Source organism: Colletes latitarsis, unplaced genomic scaffold (assembly GCF_051014445.1).
Source record: "Colletes latitarsis isolate SP2378_abdomen unplaced genomic scaffold, iyColLati1 scaffold0025, whole genome shotgun sequence".
Taxonomy (NCBI): Eukaryota; Metazoa; Arthropoda; class Insecta; order Hymenoptera; family Colletidae; genus Colletes; species Colletes latitarsis.
In genome coordinates this window covers 836,805-859,340 of record NW_027488375.1, presented here as the reverse complement: position 1 = coordinate 859,340, position 22,536 = coordinate 836,805, and positions in this window count along the sequence as shown.

Sequence of the window (22,536 nt, the reverse complement as noted above, 5' to 3'; positions counted from 1 at the left end):
ACCCAGGATCTGTTCAAGAAGTATGTGAAAAACCCTAAACTGTGAGCCTGATGAGGGCGAATCGTAGACCTAACCCAGACCTAACATGCGTTATCCTCTAAAATATTTATCCAGATCAGGTTTCATTAAATGTTTCAGTGTGGTATCACTTTACTACGTGATCCAATCCAGAAATAGCCCAGGATCTAGCCATGAAGTATGAGAAATATGAGAAAGCAAGAGCCTGATGAGGGCAAATCCTAGACCTATCCCAGACCTAACTTGCGTTATCCTCCAAAATATTGATCGAAACCAAGTTTAATTGACTGTTTCAGCGTGGTACCACATTACTACGTGATACAATCCAGAAGCAGCCCAGGATCTAGCCATGAAGTATGAGAAATATGCGAAAGTATGAGCCTGATGAGGGCAAATCCTAGACCTAACCCAGACCTAACATGCGTTATCCTCTAAAATATTTATCAAGATCAGGTTTAATTGACCGTTTCGGTGTGGTACCACATTACTACGTGATCCAAACCAGAAAAAACCCAGTATCTAGCCATCAAGTATGAGTAATATGCGAAAGAATGAGCCTGATGAGAGTAAATCCCAGACCTAACCTAGACCTAACATGCGTTACCTTCTAAAATATTGATCGAAACCAGGTTTAATTGACTGTTTCAGTGTGGTCCCACATTACTACGTGATCCAAACCAGAAAAAACCCAGGATCCGTTCAACAAGTATGTGAAGAATGCGAAAGTATGAGTCTGATGAGTGAAAATCCCAGGCCTAACCTGGACCTAACATGCGTTAGCCTCAAAAATATTGATCGAAACCTGGTTTTATCGACTGTTTCAGTGTGGTACCACATTACTATGTGATCCAAACCAGAAAATAACCCAGGATCTGTTCAACGAGTATGTGAAGGGTGCGAAAGTATGAGTCTGATGCGGTCAAATCCCAGACCTATCCCAGACCTAACTTGCGTTATCCTCTAAAATATTGATCGAAACCAGGTTTAATCGACTGTTTCAGTGTGGTACCACATTACTACGTGATCCAAACCAGAAAAAACCCAGGATCCGTTCAACAAGTATGTGAAGAATGCGAAAGTATGAGTCTGATGAGTGAAAATCCCAGGCCTAACCTAGACCTAACATGCGTTATCCTCTAAAATATTGATCCAAACCAGGTTTAATGGACTGTTTCAGTGTGGTACTACACTACTACGTGATGCAATCCAGAAAAAGCCCAGGATCTAGCCATCAAGTATGAGAAATATGCGAAAGAATGAGCCTGATGAGAGCAAATCCCAGACCTAACCTAGACCTAACATGCGTTATCCTCTAAAATATTGAGCGAAACCAGGTTTAATGGACTGTTTCAGCGTGGTACCACACTACTACGTGATCCAAACCAGAAAAAACCCAGGATCTGTTCAACAAGTATGTGAAAAACGCGAAAGTATGAGCCTGATGAGGGCAAATCCCAGACATATCCCAGACCTAACTTGCGTTGTCCTCTAAGATATTGATCGAAACCAGGTTTAATCGACTGTTTTAGTCTTGCACCACATTACTACGTGATCCAAACCAGAAAAAACCCAGGATCCGTTCAACAAGTATGTAAAGACTGCGAAAGTATGAGTCTGATGAGGTCAAATCCCAGACCTATCCCAGACCTAACTTGCCTTATCCTCTAAAATATTGATCGAAACCAGGTTTAATCGACTGTTTCAGTGTGGTACCACATTACTACGTGATCCAAACCAGAAAAAACCCAGGATCCGTTCAACAAGTATGTGAAGAATGCGAAAGTATGAGTCTGATGAGTGAAAATCCCAGGCCTTACCTAGACCTAACTTGCGTTATCCTCCAAAATATTGATCGAAACCAGGTTTAATTGACTGTTTCAGTGTGGTCCCACATTACTACGTGATCCAAACCAGAAATAACCCAGGATCCGTTCAACAAGTATGTAAAGACTGCGAAAGTGTGAGTCTGATGAGTGAAAATCCCAGGCCTAACCTAGACCTAACATGCGTTATCCTCTAAAATATTGATCAAAACCAGGTTTAATGGACTGTTTCAGCGTGGTACCACACTACTACGTGATCCAAACCAGAAAAAACCCAGGATCTGTTCAACAAGTATGTGAAAAACGCGAAAGTATGAGCCTGATGAGGGCAAATCCCAGACATATCCCAGACCTAACTTGCGTTGTCCTCTAAGATATTGATCGAAACCAGGTTTAATCGACTGTTTTAGTCTGGCACCACATTACTACGTGATCCAAACCAGAAAAAACCCAGGATCCGTTCAACAAGTATGTAAAGACTGCGAAAGTATGAGTCTGATGAGTGAAAATCCCAGACCTAACCTAGACCTAACATGAATTATTCTCTAAAATATTGATCGAAACCAGGTTTAATTGACTGTTTCAGTGTGGTCCCACATTACTACGTGATCCAAACCAGAAAGAACCCAGGATCCGTTCAACAAGTATGTGAAGAATGCGAAAGTATGAGTCTGATGAGTGAAAATCCCAGGCCTAACCTAGACCTAACATGCTTTATCCTCTAAAATATTGATCCAAACCAGGTTTAATGGACTGTTTCAGTGTGGTACTACACTACTACGTGATGCAATCCAGAAAAAGCCCAGGATCTAGCCATCAAGTATGAGAAATATGCGAATGAATGAGCCTGATGAGAGCAAATCCCAGACCTAACCTAGACCTAACATGCGTTATCCTCTAAAATATTGAGCGAAACCAGGTTTAATGGACTGTTTCAGTGTGGTACCACACTACTTCGTGATCCAAACCAGAAAAAACCGAGGATCTATTCAACAAGTATGTGAAAAACCCTAAACTGTGAGCCTGATGAGGGCGAATCGTAGACCTAACCCAGACCTAAGATGCGTTATCCTCTAAAATATTTATCCAGATCAGGTTTCATTAAATGTTTCAGTGTGGTATCACTTTACTACGTGATCCAATCCAGAAATAGCCCAGGATCTAGCCATGAAGTATGAGAAATATGAGAAAGCAAGAGCCTGATGAGGGCAAATCCTAGACCTATCCCAGACCTAACTTGCGTTATCCTCCAAAATATTGATCGAAACCAAGTTTAATTGACTGTTTCAGCGTGGTACCACATTACTACGTGATACAATCCAGAAACAGCCCAGGATATGTTCAACATGTATGAGAAATATGCGAAAGAAAGAGCCTGATGAGAGCAAATCCCAGACCTAACCTAGACCTAACATGAATTATTCTCTAAAATATTGATCGAAACCAGGTTTAATTGACTGTTTCAGTGTGGTACCACACTACTTCGTGATCCAAACCAAACAAAACCCAGGATTTTCAACATGAAAGTGAAAAACGCGAAACTGTGAGCCTGATGAGGGCAAATCTTAGACCTAACCCAGACCTAAGATGCGTTATCCTCTAAAATATTTATCCAGACCAGGTTTCATTGAATGTTTCAGTGTGGTACCACATTACTATGTGATCAAAACCAGAAAATAACCCAGGATCTAGCCATCAAGTATGAGAAATATGCGAAAGAATGAGCCTGATGAGAGCAAATCCCAGACCTAACCTAGACCTAACATGAATTATTCTCTAAAATATTGATCGAAACCAGGTTTAATCGACTGTTTCAGTGTGGTACCACATTACTACGTGATCCAAACCAGAAAAAACCCAGGATCCGTTCAACAAGTATGAGAAGAATGCGAAAGTATGAGTCTGATGAGTGAAAATCCCAGGCCTAACCTAGACCTAACATGCGTTATCCCCTAAAATATTGATCCAAACCAGGTTTAATGGACTGTTTCAGTGTGGTACCACACTGCTACGTGATCCAAACCAGAAAAAACCCGGGATCTGTTCAACAAGTATGTGAAAAACGCGAAAGCATGAGCCTGATGAGGGCAAATCCCAGACATATCCCAGACCTAACTTGCGTTGTCCTCTAAGATATTGATGGAAACCAGGTTTAGTTGACTGTTTCAGTGTTGTACTTCATTACTACGTGATGCAATCCAGAAAAAGCCCAGGATCTAGCCATCAAGTATGAGAAATATGCGAAAGAATGAGCCTGATGAGAGCAAATCCCAGAACTAACCTAGACCTAACATGAATTATTCTCAAAAATAATGATCGAAACCAGGTATAATTGACTGTTTCAGTGTGGTACCGCACTACTATGTGATCCAAACCAGAAAATAACCCAGGATCTGTTCAACGAGTATGTGAAGAATGCGAAAGTATGAGTCTGATGAGTGAAAATCGCAGGGCTAACCTAGACCTAACATGCGTTATCCCCTAAAATATTGATCCAAACCAGGTTTAATGGACTGTTTCAGTGTGGTTCCACACTACTACGTGATCCAAACCATAAAAAACCCAGGATCTGTTCAACAAGTATGTGAAAAACGCGAAAGTATGAGCCTGATGAGGGCAAATCCCAGACATATCCCAGACCTAACTTGCGTTGTCCTCTAAGATATTGATGGAAACCAGGTTTAATTGACTGTTTCAGTGTTGTACTTCATTACTACGTGATGCAATCCAGAAAAAGCCCAGGATCTAGCCATCAAGTATGAGAAATATGCGAAAGAATGAGCCTGATGAGAGCAAATCCCAGACCTAACCTAGACCTAACATGAATTATTCTCTAAAATATTGATCGAAACCAGGTTTAATTGACTGTTTCAGTGTGGTACCGCACTACTATGTGATCCAAACCAGAAAATAACCCAGGATCTGTTCAACGAGTATGTGAAGTGTGCGAAAGTATGAGTCTGATGAGGTCAAATCCCAGACCAATCCCAGACTTAACTTGCGTTATCCTCTAAAATATTGATCGAAACCTGGTTTAATCGACTGTTTCAGTGTGGTACCACATTACTATGTGATCCAAACCAGAAAATAACCCAGGATCTGTTCAAGGAGTATGTGAAGTGTGCGAAAGTATGAGTCTGATGAGGTCAAATCCCAGACCTATCCCAGACCTAACTTGCGTTATCCTCTAAAATTTTGATCGAAACCAGGTTTAATCGACTGTTTCAGTGTGGTACCACATTACTGCGTGATCCAAACCAGAAAAAACCCAGGATCCGTTCAACAAGTATGTGAAGAATGCGAAAGTATGAGTCTGATGAGTGAAAATCCCAGTCCTAACCTAGACCTAACATGCGTTATCCTCTAAAATATTGATCCAAACCAGGTTTAATGGACTGTTTCAGTGTGGTACCACACTACGACGTGATCCAAACCAGAAAAAACCTAGGATCTAGCCATGAAGTATGAGAAATATGCGAAAGTATGAGCCTGATGAGGGCAAATCCTAGACTTAACCCAACCCTAACATGCGTTATCCTCTCAAATATTTATCAAGATCAGGTTTAATTGAATGTTTCAGTGTGGTACCTCATTACTACGTGAAACAAACCAGAAAAAACCCAGGATCCGTTCAACAAGTATGTGAAGAATGCGAAAGTATGAGTCTGATGAGGGCGAATCCCAGACCTATGCCAGACCTAATTTGCGTTATCCTCTAAAATATTGATCGAAACCAGGTTTAATTGACTGTTTCAGCGTGGTACCACATTACTACGTGATACAATCCAGAAACAGCCCAGGATCTAGCCATCAAGTATGAGAAATATGCGAAAGTATGAGCCTGATGAGGGCAAATCCTAGACTTGACCCAAACCTAACATGCGTTATCCTCTCAAATATTTATCAAGATCAGGTTTAATTGAATGTTTCAGTGTGGTACCACATTACTACGTGAACCGAACCAGAAAAAACCCAGGATCCGTTCAACAAGTATGTGAAGAATGCGAAAGTATGAGTCTGATGAGTGATAATCCCAGGGCTAACCTAGACCTAACATGCGTTATCCTCTAAAATATTGATCCAAACCAGGTTTAATGGACTGTTTCAGTGTTGTACTTCATTACTACGTGATGCAATCCAGAAAAAGCCCAGGATCTAGCCATCAAGTATGAGAAATATGCGAAAGAATGAGCCTGATGAGAGCAAATCCCAGACCTAACCTAGACCTAACATGAATTATTCTCTAAAATATTGATCGAAACCAGGTTTAATTGACTGTTTCAGTGTGGTACCGCACTACTATGTGATCCAAACCAGAAAATAACCCAGGATCTGTTCAACGAGTATGTGAAGTGTGCGAAAGTATGAGTCTGATGAGGTCAAATCCCAGACCAATCCCAGACTTAACTTGCGTTATCCTCTAAAATATTGATCGAAACCTGGTTTAATCGACTGTTTCAGTGTGGTACCACATTACTATGTGATCCAAACCAGAAAATAACCCAGGATCTGTTCAAGGAGTATGTGAAGTGTGCGAAAGTATGAGTCTGATGAGGTCAAATCCCAGACCTATCCCAGACCTAACTTGCGTTATCCTCTAAAATTTTGATCGAAACCAGGTTTAATCGACTGTTTCAGTGTGGTACCACATTACTACGTGATCCAAACCAGAAAAAACCCAGGATCCGTTCAACAAGTATGTGAAGAATGCGAAAGTATGAGTCTGATGAGTGAAAATCCCAGTCCTAACCTAGACCTAACATGCGTTATCCTCTAAAATATTGATCCAAACCAGGTTTAATGGACTGTTTCAGTGTGGTACCACACTACGACGTGATCCAAACCAGAAAAAACCTAGGATCTAGCCATGAAGTATGAGAAATATGCGAAAGTATGAGCCTGATGAGGGCAAATCCTAGACTTAACCCAACCCTAACATGCGTTATCCTCTCAAATATTTATCAAGATCAGGTTTAATTGAATGTTTCAGTGTGGTACCCCATTACTACGTGAAACAAACCAGAAAAAACCCAGGATCCGTTCAACAAGTATGTGAAGAATGCGAAAGTATGAGTCTGATGAGGGCGAATCCCAGACCTATTCCAGACCTAATTTGCGTTATCCTCTAAAATATTGATCGAAACCAGGTTTAATTGACTGTTTCAGCGTGGTACCACATTACTACGTGATACAATCCAGAAACAGCCCAGGATCTAGCCATCAAGTATGAGAAATATGCGAAAGTATGAGCCTGATGAGGGCAAATCCTAGACTTGACCCAAACCTAACATGCGTTATCCTCTCAAATATTTATCAAGATCAGGTTTAATTGAATGTTTCAGTGTGGTACCACATTACTACGTGAACCGAACCAGAAAAAACCCAGGATCCGTTCAACAAGTATGTGAAGAATGCGAAAGTATGAGTCTGATGAGTGATAATCCCAGGGCTAACCTAGACCTAACATGCGTTATCCTCTAAAATATTGATCCAAACCAGGTTTAATGGACTGTTTCAGTGTTGTACTTCATTACTACGTGATGCAATCCAGAAAAAGCCCAGGATCTAGCCATCAAGTATGAGAAATATGCGAAAGAATGAGCCTGATGAGAGCAAATCCCAGACCTAACCTAGACCTAACATGAATTATTCTCTAAAATATTGATCGAAACCAGGTTTAATTGACTGTTTCAGTGTGGTACCGCACTACTATGTGATCCAAACCAGAAAATAACCCAGGATCTGTTCAACGAGTATGTGAAGTGTGCGAAAGTATGAGTCTGATGAGGTCAAATCCCAGACCAATCCCAGACTTAACTTGCGTTATCCTCTAAAATATTGATCGAAACCTGGTTTAATCGACTGTTTCAGTGTGGTACCACATTACTATGTGATCCAAACCAGAAAATAACCCAGGATCTGTTCAAGGAGTATGTGAAGTGTGCGAAAGTATGAGTCTGATGAGGTCAAATCCCAGACCTATCCCAGACCTAACTTGCGTTATCCTCTAAAATTTTGATCGAAACCAGGTTTAATCGACTGTTTCAGTGTGGTACCACATTACTGCGTGATCCAAACCAGAAAAAACCCAGGATCCGTTCAACAAGTATGTGAAGAATGCGAAAGTATGAGTCTGATGAGTGAAAATCCCAGTCCTAACCTAGACCTAACATGCGTTATCCTCTAAAATATTGATCCAAACCAGGTTTAATGGACTGTTTCAGTGTGGTACCACACTACGACGTGATCCAAACCAGAAAAAACCTAGGATCTAGCCATGAAGTATGAGAAATATGCGAAAGTATGAGCCTGATGAGGGCAAATCCTAGACTTAACCCAACCCTAACATGCGTTATCCTCTCAAATATTTATCAAGATCAGGTTTAATTGAATGTTTCAGTGTGGTACCTCATTACTACGTGAAACAAACCAGAAAAAACCCAGGATCCGTTCAACAAGTATGTGAAGAATGCGAAAGTATGAGTCTGATGAGGGCGAATCCCAGACCTATGCCAGACCTAATTTGCGTTATCCTCTAAAATATTGATCGAAACCAGGTTTAATTGACTGTTTCAGCGTGGTACCACATTACTACGTGATACAATCCAGAAACAGCCCAGGATCTAGCCATCAAGTATGAGAAATATGCGAAAGTATGAGCCTGATGAGGGCAAATCCTAGACTTGACCCAAACCTAACATGCGTTATCCTCTCAAATATTTATCAAGATCAGGTTTAATTGAATGTTTCAGTGTGGTACCACATTACTACGTGAACCGAACCAGAAAAAACCCAGGATCCGTTCAACAAGTATGTGAAGAATGCGAAAGTATGAGTCTGATGAGTGATAATCCCAGGGCTAACCTAGACCTAACATGCGTTATCCTCTAAAATATTGATCCAAACCAGGTTTAATGGACTGTTTCAGTGTGGTACCACTTTACTACGTGATGCAAAGCAGAAAAAACCCTCGAACAGGTCAACATGTATGCTAAAACTGCGAAAGAATGCCCCTGATGAGGGCAAATCCCAGGCCTAACCTAGACCAAGCATGCGTTGTCCTCTAAAATATTGATGGAAACCAGGTTTAATTGACTGTGTCAGTGTTGTACTTCATTACTACGTGATGCAATCCAGAAAAAGCCCAGGATCTAGCCATCAAGTATGAGAAATATGCGAAAGAATGAGCCTGATGAGAGCAAATCCCAGACCTAACCTAGACCTAACATGAATTATTCTCTAAAATATTTATCAAAACCAGGATTAATTGACTGTTTCAGTGTGGTACCACATTACTACGTGATCCAATCCAGAAATAGCCCAGGATCTAGCCATGAAGTATGAGAAATATGCGAAAGTATGTGCCTGATGAGGGCAAATCCTAGACCTAACCCAGACCTAACATGCGTTATCCTCTAAAATATTGATGGAAACCAGGTTTAATTGACTGTTTCAGTGTTGTACTTCATTACTACGTGATGCAATCCAGAGAAAGCCCAGGATCTATCCATCAAGTATGAGAAATATGCGAAAGTATGTGCCTGATGAGGGCAAATCCTAGACCTAACCTAGACTTAACTTGCGTTATCCTCTAAAATATTGATCGAAACCAGGTTTCATTGAATGTTTCAGTGTGGTACCACTTTACTACGTGATCCAATCCAGAAATAGCCCAGGATCTAGCCATGAAGTATGAGAAATATGCGAAAGTGAGAGCCTGATGAGGGCAAATCCTAGACCTATCCCAGACCTAACTTGCGTTATCCTCTAAAATATTGATCGAAACCAGGTTTAATTGACTGTTTCAGCGTGGTACCACATTACTACGTGATACAATCCAGAAACAGCCCAGGATCTGTTCAACATGTATGAGAAATATGCGAAAGAAAGAGCCTGATGAGAGCAAATCCCAGACCTAACCTAGACCTAACATGAATTATTCTCTAAAATATTGATCGAAACCAGGTTTAATCGACAGTTTCAGTGTGGTACCACATTACTACGTGATCCAATCCAGAAACAGCCCAGGATCTGTTCAACATGTATGAGAAATATGCGAAAGAAAGAGCCTGATGAGAGCAAATCCCAGACCTAACCTAGACCTAACATGAATTATTCTCTAAAATATTTATCAAAACCAGGATTAATTGACTGTTTCAGTGTGGTACCACATTACTACGTGATCCAATCCAGAAATAGCCCAGGATCTAGCCATGAAGTATGAGAAATATGCGAAAGTATGTGCCTGATGAGGGCAAATCCTAGACCTAACCCAGACCTAACATGCGTTATCCTCTAAAATATTGATGGAAACCAGGTTTAATTGACTGTTTCAGTGTTGTACTTCATTACTACGTGATGCAATCCAGAGAAAGCCCAGGATCTATCCATCAAGTATGAGAAATATGCGAAAGTATGTGCCTGATGAGGGCAAATCCTAGACCTAACCTAGACTTAACTTGCGTTATCCTCTAAAATATTGATCGAAACCAGGTTTAATTGACTGTTTCAGCGTGGTACCACATTACTACGTGATACAATCCAGAAACAGCCCAGGATCTGTTCAACATGTATGAGAAATATGCGAAAGAAAGAGCCTGATGAGAGCAAATCCCAGACCTAACCTAGACCTAACATGAATTATTCTCTAAAATATTGATCGAAACCAGGTTTAATCGACAGTTTCAGTGTGGTATCACACTACTACGTGATCCAAACCAGACAAAACCCAGGATCTGTTCAACAAGAATGTGAAAAACGCGAAACTGTGAGCCTGATGAGGGCAAATCTTAGACCTAACCCAGACCTAAGATGCGTTATCCTCTAAAATATTTATCCAGACCTGGTTTCATTGAATGTTTCAGTGTGGTACCACTTTGCTACGTGATCCAATCCAGAGAAAGCCCAGGATCTATCCATCAAGTATGAGAAATATGCGAAAGAATGAGCCTGATGAGAGCAAATCCCAGACCTAACCTAGACCTAACATGAATTATTCTCTAAAATATTGATCGAAACCAGGTTTAATTGAGTGTTTCAGTGTTGTACTTCATTACTACGTGATGCAATCCAGAAAAAGCCCAGGATCTAGCCGTCAAGTATGAGAAATATGCGAAAGAATGAGCCTGATGAGAGCAAATCCCAGACCTAACCTAGACCTAACATGAATTATTCTCTAAAATATTGATCGAAACCAGGTTTAATTGACTGTTTCAGTGTGGTCCCACATTACTACGTGATCCAAACCAGAAAAAACCCAGGATCCGTTCAACAAGTATGTGAAGAATGCGAAAGTATGAGTCTGATGAGTGAAAATCCCAGGCCTAACCTAGACCAAACATGCGTTATCCGCTAAAATATTGATCGAAACCTGGTTTAATCGACTGTTTCAGTGTGGTACCACATTAATATGTGATTCAAACCAGAAAATAACCCTGGATCTGTTCAAGGAGTATGTGAAGTGTGCGAAAGTATGAGTCTGATGAGGTCAAATCCCAGACCTATCCCAGACCTAACTTGCGTTATCCTCTAAAATTTTGATCGAAACCAGGTTTAATCGACTATTTCAGTGCGGTACCACATTACTACGTGATCCAAACCAGAAAAAACCCAGGATCCGTTCAACAAGTATGTGAAGAATGCGAAAGTATGAGTCTGATGAGTGAAAGTCCCAGACCTAACCTAGACCTAACATGCGTTATCCTCTAAAATATTGATCCAAACCAGGTTTAATGGACAGTTTCAGTGTGGCACCACACTACTACGTGTTCCAAACCAGAAGAAACCCAGGATCTGTTCAACAAGTATGTGAAAAACGCGAAAGTATGAGCCTGATGAGGGCAAATCCCAGACATATCCCAGACCTAACTTGCGTTGTCCTCTAAGATATTGATGGAAACCAGGTTTAATTGACTGTTTCAGTGTTGTACTTCATTACTACGTGATGCAATCCAGAAAGAGCCCAGGATCTAGCCGTCAAGTATGAGAAATATGCGAGAGAATGAGCCTGATGAGAGCAAATCCCAGACCTAACCTAGACCTAACATGAATTATTCTCTAAAATATTGATCGAAACCAGGTTTAATTGACTGTTTCAGTGTGGTCCCACATTACTACGTGATCCAAACCAGAAAATAACACAGGATCTGTTCAAGGATTATGTGAAGTGTGCGAAAGTATGAGTCTGATGAGGTCAAATCCCAGACCTATCCCAGACCTAACTTGCGTTATCCTCTAAAATATTGATCGAAACCAGGTTTAAACGACTGTTTCAGTGTGGTACCACATTACTACGTGACCCAAACCAGAAAAAACCCCCGATCTGTTCAACATGTATGTGAAAAACGCGAAAGTATGAGCCTGATGAGGGCAAATCTTAGACCTAACCCAGACCTAAGATGCGTTATCCTCTAAAATATTTATCCAGACCAGGTTTCATTGAATGTTTCAGTGTGGTACCACTTTACTACGTGATCCAATCCAGAGAAAGCCCAGGATCTATCCATCAAGTATGAGAAATATGCGAAAGAATGAGCCTGATGAGAGCATATCCCAGACCTAACCTAGACCTAACATGAATTATTCTCTAAAATATTGATCGAAGCCAGGTTTAATTGAGTGTTTCAGTGTTGTACTTCATTACTACGTGATGCAATCCAGAAAAAGCCCAGGATCTAGCCGTCAAGTATGAGAAATATGCGAAAGAATGAGCCTGATGAGAGCAAATCCCAGACCTAACCTAGACCTAACATGAATTATTCTCTAAAATATTGATCGAAACCAGGTTTAATTGACTGTTTCAGTGTGGTCCCACATTACTACGTGATCCAAACCAGAAAAAACCCAGGATCCGTTCAACAAGTATGTGAAGAATGCGAAAGTATGAGTCTGATGAGTGAAAATCCCAGGCCTAACCTAGACCAAACATGCGTTATCCGCTAAAATATTGATCGAAACCTGGTTTAATCGACTGTTTCAGTGTGGTACCACATTAATATGTGATCCAAACCAGAAAATAACCCTGGATCTGTTCAAGGAGTATGTGAAGTGTGCGAAAGTATGAGTCTGATGAGGTCAAATCCCAGACCTATCCCAGACCTAACTTGCGTTATCCTCTAAAATTTTGATCGAAACCAGGTTTAATCGACTATTTCCGTGCGGTACCACATTACTACGTGATCCAAACCAGAAAAAACCCAGGATCCGTTCAACAAGTATGTGAAGAATGCGAAAGTATGAGTCTGATGAGTGAAAGTCCCAGACCTAACCTAGACCTAACATGCGTTATCCTCTAAAATATTGATCCAAACCAGGTTTAATGGACAGTTTCAGTGTGGCACCACACTACTACGTGTTCCAAACCAGAAGAAACCCAGGATCTGTTCAACAAGTATGTGAAAAACGCGAAAGTATGAGCCTGATGAGGGCAAATCCCAGACATATCCCAGACCTAACTTGCGTTGTCCTTTAAGATATTGATGGAAACCAGGTTTAATTGACTGTTTCAGTGTTGTACTTCATTACTACGTGATGCAATCCAGAAAGAGCCCAGGATCTAGCCGTCAAGTATGAGAAATATGCGAAAGAATGAGCCTGATGAGAGCAAATCCCAGACCTAACCTAGACCTAACATGAATTATTCTCTAAAATATTGATCGAAACCAGGTTTAATTGACTGTTTCAGTGTGGTCCCACATTACTACGTGATCCAAACCAGAAAATAACCCAGGATCTGTTCAAGGAGTATGTGAAGTGTGCGAAAGTATGAGTCTGATGAGGTCAAATCCCAGACCTATCCTAGACCTAACTTGCGTTATCCTCTAAAATATTGATCGAAACCAGGTTTAATCGACTGTTTCAGTGTGGTACCACATTACTACGTGACCCAAACCAGAAAAAACCCATGATCTGTTCAACAAGTATGTGAAAAACGCGAAAGTATGAGCCTGATGAGGGCAAATCCCAGACCTCTCCCAGACCTAACTTGCGTTATCCTCTAAAATATTGATCGAAACCAGGTTTAATTGACCGTTTCAGTGTGGTACCTCATTACTACGTGATCCAAACCAGAAAAAACCCAGGATCAGTTCAACAAGTATGTGAAGAATGCGAAAGTATGAGTCTGATGAGTGAAAATCCCAGGCCTAACCTAGACCTAACATGCGTTATCCTCTAAAATATTGATCGAAACCTGGTTTAATTTTCTGTTTTAGTTGTGGTACCACTTTACTACGTGATCCAAAGCAGAAAAGCCCTCGATCAGGTCAACATGCATGTTAAAACTGCGAAAGTATGACCCTGATGAGGGCAAATCCCAGGACTAACCTAGACCTAACATGCGTTATCTTCTAAAATATTGAGCGAAACCAGGTTTAATTGACTGTTTCAGTGTGGTACAACATTACTACGTGATCCAATCCAGAAATAGCCCAGGATCTAGCCATGAAGTATGAGAAATATGCGAAAGTATGAGCCTGATGAGGGCAAATCCTAGACCTAACCCAGACCTAACATGCGTTGTCCTATAAAATATTTATCAAGACCAGGTTTAATCGACCGTTTCAGTGTGGTCCCAAATTACTACGTGACCCAAACCAGAAAAAACCCGGGATCCGTTCAACAAGTATGTGAAGAATGCGAAAGTATGAGTCTGATGCGTGAAAATCCCAGGCCTAACCTAGACCTAACAAGCGTTATCCTCAAAAATATTGATCGAAACCTGGTTTAATTTTCTGTTTTAGTTGTGGTACCACTTTACTACGTGATCCAAAGCAGAAAAAACACTCGATCAGGTCAACATGTATGTTAGAACTGCGAAAGTATGACCCTGATGAGGGCAAATCCCAGACCTATCCCAGACCTATCTTGCGTTGTCCTCTAAAATAATGATCGAAACCAGGTTTAATTGATTGTTTTAGTTGTGGCACCACTTTACTACGTGATCCAAAGCAGAAAAAACCCTCGATCAGGTCAACATGCATGTTAAAACTGCGAAAGTATGACCCTAATGCGTGAAAATCCCAGGCCTAACCTAGACCTAACATGCGTTATCCTCAAAAATATTGATCGAAACCTGGTTTAATTGACTGTTTTAGTTGTGGTACCACTTTACTACGTGATCCAAAGCAGAAAAAACCCTCGATCAGGTCAAAATGCATGTTAAAACTGCGAAAGTATGACCCTGATGAGGTCAAATCCCAGACCTATCCCAGACCTGACATGCGTTATTCTCTAAAATATTTATCAAGACCAGGTTTACTTGATTGTTTCGGTGTGGTCACACATTACTACGTGATCCAAACCAGAAAAAACCCAGGATCCGTTCAACAAGTATGTGAAGAATGCGAAAGTATGAGACTGATGAGTGAAAATCCCAGACCTAACCTAGACCTAACATGCGTTATCCTCAAAAATATAGATCGAAACCTGGTTTAATTGACTGTTTTAGTTGTGGTACCACTTTACTACGTGATCCAAAGCAGAAAAAACCCTCGATCAGGTCAAAATGCATGTTAAAACTGCGAAAGTATGACCCTGATGAGGTCAAATCCCAGACCTATCCCAGACCTGACATGCGTTATTCTCTAAAATATTTATCAAGACCAGGTTTACTTGATTGTTTCGGTGTGGTCACACATTACTACGTGATCCAAACCAGAAAAAACCCAGGATCCGTTCAACAAGTATGTGAAGAATGCGAAAGTATGAGACTGATGAGTGAAAATCCCAGACCTAACCTAGACCTAACATGCGTTATCCTCTAAAATATTGATCCAAACCAGGTTTAATGGACTGTTTCAGTGTGGTACCACTTTACTACGTGATCCAAAGCAGAAAATACCCTCGATCAGGTCAACATGCATGTTAAAACTGCGAAAGTATGACCCTGATGAGGTCAAATCCCAGACCTGTCCCAGACCTGACATGCGTTATCCTCTAAAATATTGATCCAAACCAGGTTTAATTGACTGTTTCAGTGTGGTCCCACATTACTACGTGATACAATCCAGAAATAGCACAGGATCTAGCCATGAAGTATGAGAAATATGCGAAAGAATGAGCCTGATGAGAGCAAATCCCAGACCTAACCTAGACATAACATGAATTATTCTCTAAAATATTGATCCAAACCAGGTTTAATGGACTGTTTCAGTGTGGTGCCACTTTACTACGTGATCCAAAGCAGAAAATACCCTCGATCAGGTCAACATGCATGTTAAAACTGCGAAAGTATGACCCTGATGAGGTCAAATCCCAGACCTATCCCAGACCTGACATGCGTTATCCTCTAAAATATTGATCCAAACCAGGTTTAATTGACTGTTTCAGTGTGGTCCCACATTACTACGTGATACAATCCAGAAACAGCCCAGGATCTAGCCATGAAGTATGAGAAATATGCGAATGTATGAGCCTGATGATGACAAATTCTATACCTAACCCAAACCTAACATGCGTTATCCTCCAAAATATTTATCAAGACCAGGTTTAATTAAATGTTTCAGTGTGGCACCACATTACTACGTGAACCAAACCAGAAAAAACCCACGATCCGTTCAACAAGTATGTGAAGAATGCGAAAGTATGACCCTAATGAGGGCAAATCCCAGGCCTAACCTAGACCTAACATGCGTTATCTTCTAAAATATTGAGCGAAACCAGGTTTAATTGACTGTTTCAGTGTCGTACCACACTACTACGTGATCCAATCCAGAAATAGCCCAGGATCTAGCCATGAAGTATGTGAAGAATGCGAAAGAATGAGTCAGATGCGTCAAAATCCCAGGCCTAACCTAGACCTAAAATGCGTTGTCCTCTAAAATATATATCAAGACCAGGTTTAATCGACTGCTTCAGTGTGGTACCACATTACTACGTGACCCAAACCAGAAAAAACCCAGGATCTCTTCAACAAGTATGTGAAAAACGCAAAAGTATGAGCCTGATGAGGGCAAATCCCAGACCTATCCCAGACCAAACTTGCGTTATCCTCTAAAATATTGACCGAAACCTGGTTTAATCGACTGTTTCAGTGTGGTACCACATTACTATGTGATCCAAACCAGAAAATAACCCAGGATCTGTTCAACGAGTATGTGAAGTGTGCGAAAGTATGAGTCTGATGAGGGCAAATCATAGACCTATCCCAGAGCTAACATGCGTTATCCTCCAAAATATTTATCAAGACCAGGTTTAATTAAATGTTTCAGTGTGGTACCACATTACTACGTGAACCAAACCAGAAAAAACCCACGATCCGTTCAACAAGTATGTGAAGAATGCGAAAGTATGAGTCTGATGAGTGAAAATCCCAGGGCTAACCTAGACCTAACATGTGTTATCCTCTAAAATGTTGATCCAAACCAGGTTTAATTGACTGTTTCAGTGTGGTACCACATTGCTACGTGATCCAAACCAGAAAAAACCCAGGATCAGTTCAACAAGTATGTGAAAAACGCGAAAGTATGAGCCTGATGAGGGCAAATCCGAGACCTAGCCCAGACCTAACATGCGTTATCCTCTAAAATATTTATCAAGACCAGGTTTAATTAACTGTTTCAGCGTGGTACCACGTTACTACGTGATACAATCCAGAAATAGCACAGGATCTAGCCATGAAGTATGAGAAATATGCGAAAGTATGAGCCTGACGAGGGCAAATCCTAGACCTAACCCAGACCTAACATGCGTTATCCTCTAAAATATTTATCATGAGCAGGTTTAATTGATTGCTTCAGTGTGGTCCCACATTACTACGTGATCCAAACCAGAAAATAACCCAGGATCTGTTCAACGAGTATGTGAAGTGTGCGAAAGTATGAGTCTGATGGGGGCAAATCCTAGACCTATCCCATACCTAACATGCGTTATCCTCTAAAATATTTATGAAGACCAGGTTTAATTGTCTGTTTCAGTGTGGTACCACATTGCTACGTGATCCAAACCAGAAAAAACCCAGGATCCGTTCAACAAGTATGTGAAGAATGCGAAAGTATGAGTCTGATGGGGGCAAATCCTAGACCTATCCCATACCTAACATGCGTTATCCTCTAAAATATTTATCAAGACCAGGTTTAATTGTCTGTTTCAGTGTGGTACCACATTGCTACGTGATCCAAACCAGAAAAAACCCAGGATCCGTTCAACAAGTATGTGAAGAATGCGAAAGTATGAGTCTGATGAGGGCAAATCCTAGACCTATCCCAGACCTACCATGCGTTATCCTCAAAAATATTGATCCAAACCAGGTTTAGTGGACTGTTTCAGTGTGGTACCACATTACTACGTGATCCAAACCAGAAAATAACCCAGGATCTGTTCAACGAGTATGTGAAGTGTGCGAAAGTATGAGTCTGATGAGGGCAAATCCCAGACCTATCCCAGACCTAACATGCGTTATCCTCTAAAATATTTATCATGACCAGGTTTAATTGATTGTTTCAGTGTGGTCCCACATTACTACGTGATCCAAACCAGAAAAAACCCAGGATCCGTTCAACAAGTATGTGAAGAATGCGAAAGTATGAGTCAGATGAGTGAAAATCCCCGGCCTAAAACAGACCTAACATGCGTTATCCTCTAAAATATTGATCCAAACCAGGTTTAGTGGACTGTTTCAGTGTGGTACCACTTTACAACGTGATCCAAAGCAGAAAAAACCCTCGATCACGTCAACATGTATGATAAAACTGCGAAAGTATGACCCTGATGAGGGCAAATCCCAGACCTATCCCAGACCTAACTTGCGTTATCCTCTAAAATATTGATTGAATCCAGGTTTAATTGACTGTTTCAGTGTGGTACCACATTACTACGTGATCCAAACCAGAAAAAACCCAGGATCCGTTCAACAAGTATGTGGAGAATGCGATAGTATGAGTCTGATGAGGGCAAATCCTAGACCTATCCCAGACCTACCATACGTTATCCTCTAAAATATTGATCCAAACCAGGTTTAGTGGACTGTTTCAGTGTGGTACCACATTACTACGTGATCCAAACCAGAAAATAACCCAGGATCTGTTCAACGAGTATGTGAAGTGTGCGAAAGTATGAGTCTGATGAGGGCAAATCCCAGACCTATCCCAGACCTAACATGCGTTATCCTCTAAAATATTTATCATGACCAGGTTTAATTGATTGTTTCAGTGTGGTCCCACATTACTACGTGATCCAAACCAGAAAAAACCCAGGATCCGTTCAACAAGTATGTGAAGAATGCGAAAGTATGAGTCAGATGAGTGAAAATCCCCGGCCTAAAACAGACCTAACACGCGCTATCCTCTAAAATATTGATCCAAACCAGGTTTAGTGGACTGTTTCAGTGTGGTACCACTTTACAACGTGATCCAAAGCAGAAAAAACCCTCGATCACGTCAACATGTATGATAAAACTGCGAAAGTATGACCCTGATGAGGGCAAATCCCAGACCTATCCCAGACCTAACTTGCGTTATCCTCTAAAATATTGATTGAATCCAGGTTTAATTGACTGTTTCAGTGTGGTACCACATTACTACGTGATCCAATCCAGAAATAGCCCAGGATCTAGCAATGAAGTATGAGAAATATGCGAAAGTATGAGCCTGACGAGGGCAAATCCTAGACCTAACCCAGACCTGACATGCGTTATCCTCTAAAATATTGATCCAAACCAGGTTTAATTGACTGTTTCAGTGTGGTCCCACATTACTGCGTGATACAATCCAGAAACAGCCCAGGATCTAGCCATGAAGTATGAGAAATATGCGAATGTATGAGCCTGATGATGACAAATTCTATACCTAACCCAAACCTATCATGCGTTATCCTCCAAAATATTTATCAAGACCAGGTTTAATTAAATGTTTCAGTGTGGCACCACATTACTACGTGAACCAAACCAGAAAAAACCCACGATCCGTTCAACAAGTATGTGAAGAATGCGAAAGTATGACCCTAATGAGGGCAAATCCCAGGCCTAACCTAGACCTAACATGCGTTATCTTCTAAAATATTGAGCGAAACCAGGTTTAATTGACTGTTTCAGTGTCGTACCACACTACTACGTGATCCAATCCAGAAATAGCCCAGGATCTAGCCATGAAGTATGTGAAGAATGCGAAAGAATGAGTCAGATGCGTCAAAATCCCAGGCCTAACCTAGACCTAAAATGCGTTGTCCTCTAAAATATTTATCAAGACCAGGTTTAATCGACTGCTTCAGTGTGGTACCACATTACTACGTGACCCAAACCAGAAAAAACCCAGGATCTCTTCAACAAGTATGTGAAAAACGCAAAAGTATGAGCCTGATGAGGGCAAATCCCAGACCTATCCCAGACCAAACTTGCGTTATCCTCTAAAATATTGACCGAAACCTGGTTTAATCGACTGTTTCAGTGTGGTACCACATTACTATGTGATCCAAACCAGAAAATAACCCAGGATCTGTTCAACGAGTATGTGAAGTGTGCGAAAGTATGAGTCTGATGAGGGCAAATCATAGACCTATCCCAGAGCTAACATGCGTTATCCTCCAAAATATTTATCAAGACCAGGTTTAATTAAATATTTCAGTGTGGTACCACATTACTACGTGAACCAAACCAGAAAAAACCCACGATCCGTTCAACAAGTATGTGAAGAATGCGAAAGTATGAGTCTGATGAGTGAAAATCCCAGGGCTAACCTAGACCTAACATGTGTTATCCTCTAAAATGTTGATCCAAACCAGGTTTAATTGACTGTTTCAGTGTGGTACCACATTGCTACGTGATCCAAACCAGAAAAAACCCAGGATCAGTTCAACAAGTATGTGAAAAACGCGAAAGTATGAGCCTGATGAGGGCAAATCCGAGACCTAGCCCAGACCTAACATGCGTTATCCTCTAAAATATTTATCAAGACCAGGTTTAATTAACTGTTTCAGCGTGGTACCACGTTACTACGTGATACAATCCAGAAATAGCACAGGATCTAGCCATGAAGTATGAGAAATATGCGAAAGTATGAGCCTGACGAGGGCAAATCCTAGACCTAACCCAGACCTAACATGCGTTATCCTCTAAAATATTTATCATGAGCAGGTTTAATTGATTGCTTCAGTGTGGTCCCACATTACTACGTGATCCAAACCAGAAAATAACCCAGGATCTGTTCAACGAGTATGTGAAGTGTGCGAAAGTATGAGTCTGATGAGGGCAAATCCTAGACCTATCCCAGACCTACCATGCGTTATCCTCAAAAATATTGATCCAAACCAGGTTTAGTGGACTGTTTCAGTGTGGTACCACATTACTACGTGATCCAAACCAGAAAATAACCCAGGATCTGTTCAACGAGTATGTGAAGTGTGCGAAAGTATGAGTCTGATGAGTGAAAATCCCCGGCCTAAAACAGACCTAACATGCGTTATCCTCTAAAATATTGATCCAAACCAGGTTTAGTGGACTGTTTCAGTGTGGTACCACTTTACAACGTGATCCAAAGCAGAAAAAACCCTCGATCACGTCAACATGTATGATAAAACTGCGAAAGTATGACCCTGATGAGGGCAAATCCCAGACCTATCCCAGACCTAACTTGCGTTATCCTCTAAAATATTGATTGAATCCAGGTTTAATTGACTGTTTCAGTGTGGTACCACATTACTACGTGATCCAATCCAGAAATAGCCCAGGATCTAGCATTGAAGTATGAGAAATATGCGAAAGTATGAGCCTGACGAGGGCAAATCCTAGACCTAAGCCAGACCTAACATGCGTTATCCTCTAAAATATTTATCATGACCAGGTTTAATTGATTGTTTCAGTGTGGTCCCACATTACTACGTGATCCAAACCAGAAAAAACCCAGGATCCGTTCAACAAGTATGTGAAGAATGCGAAAGTATGAGTCTGATGAGGGCAAATCCTAGACCTATCCCAGACCTAACATGCGTTATCCTCTAAAATATTGATCCAAACCAGGTTTAATGGACTGTTTCTGTGTGGTACCACACTACTACGTGATCCAAACCAGAAAAAACCCAGGATCTGTTCAACAAGTATGTGAAAACTGCGAAAGTATGACCCTAATGAGGGCAAATCCCAGGCCTAACCTTGACCTAACATGCGTTACCTTCTAAAATATTGATGGAAACCAGGTTTAATTGTCTGTTTCAATGTTGTTCTTCATTACTACGTGGTACAGTCCAGAAAAAGCCCAGGATCTAGCCATCAAGTATGAGAAATATGCGAAAGAATGAGCCTGATGAGAGCATATCCAAGACCTAACATAGACCTAACATGAATTATTCTCTAAAATATTGATCAAAACCAGGTTTAATTGACTGTTTCAGTGTGGTACTACATTACTACGTGATCCAAACCAGTAAAAACCCAGGATCTGTTCAACAAGTATGTGAAGAATGCGAAAGTATGTGTCTGATGAGGGCTAATCCCAGACCTATCCCAGACCTAACTTGCGTTATCCTCTAAAATAATGATCGAAACCAGGTTTAATAGACTGTTTTAGTAGTGGCACCACTTTACTACGTGATCCAAAGCAGAAAAAACCCTCGATCAGGTCAACATGCATGTTAAAACTGCGAAAGTATGACCCTAATGAGGGCAAATCCCAGGCCTAACCTAGACCTAACATGCGTTATCTTCTAAAATATTGAGCGAAACCAGGTTTAATTGACTGTTTCAGTGTGGTACCACATTACTACGTGA